Here is a 655-nt window from a genome sequence, read left to right as displayed (position 1 = left end):
GGTGACGGAGCACTGGAACAGGCTGCCCAGGGAGTTTGTGGAGTCTCCTTCTCTGGAGATATCCCACAACATCCTTATAACAAGGCTGAGGAAGTGTGGGATAGACGAGTGGACAGTGAGGTGGGTTGAGAACTGGCTGACTGGCAGAGCGCAGAGGGTCGTCGTTGGTGGTGCAGAGTCTGGCTGGAGACCTGTAACCAGTGGTATCCCCCAGGGGTCTGTGCTGGGTCCAGTCTTGTTCTTCATCAATGACCTTGATGAGAGGATAGTGGCACCCTCAGCAAGTTTGCTGATGATACGAAGTTGGGAGGATTGGCTGACACGCCTGAAGGCTGTGCTGCCATTCAGCGAGACCTGGACAGGCCGGAGAGCTGGGCAGTAAGAAACCGGATGAGGTTCAACAAAAGCAAGTGTAGGGTCTTACACCTTGGGAGGAATAATTGCATGCACCAATACAGGCTGGGGGATGAGCTGCTGGAGAGGAGCTCTGCAGAGAGGGACCTGGGTGTCCTGGTGGACGACAGGTAGGCCATGAGCCAGCATTGTGCCCTTGTGGCCAAAAAGGCCAATGGCATTCTGGGGTGCATTAAGAAGAGCGTGTCCAGCAGGTCGAGGGAGGGGATCCTCCCCCTCTACTCTGCCCTGGTAAGGCCTC

Source organism: Meleagris gallopavo, chromosome 1, assembly GCF_000146605.3.
Source record: "Meleagris gallopavo isolate NT-WF06-2002-E0010 breed Aviagen turkey brand Nicholas breeding stock chromosome 1, Turkey_5.1, whole genome shotgun sequence".
Taxonomy (NCBI): domain Eukaryota; kingdom Metazoa; phylum Chordata; class Aves; order Galliformes; family Phasianidae; genus Meleagris; species Meleagris gallopavo.
This window is presented reverse-complemented; position numbering follows the sequence as displayed.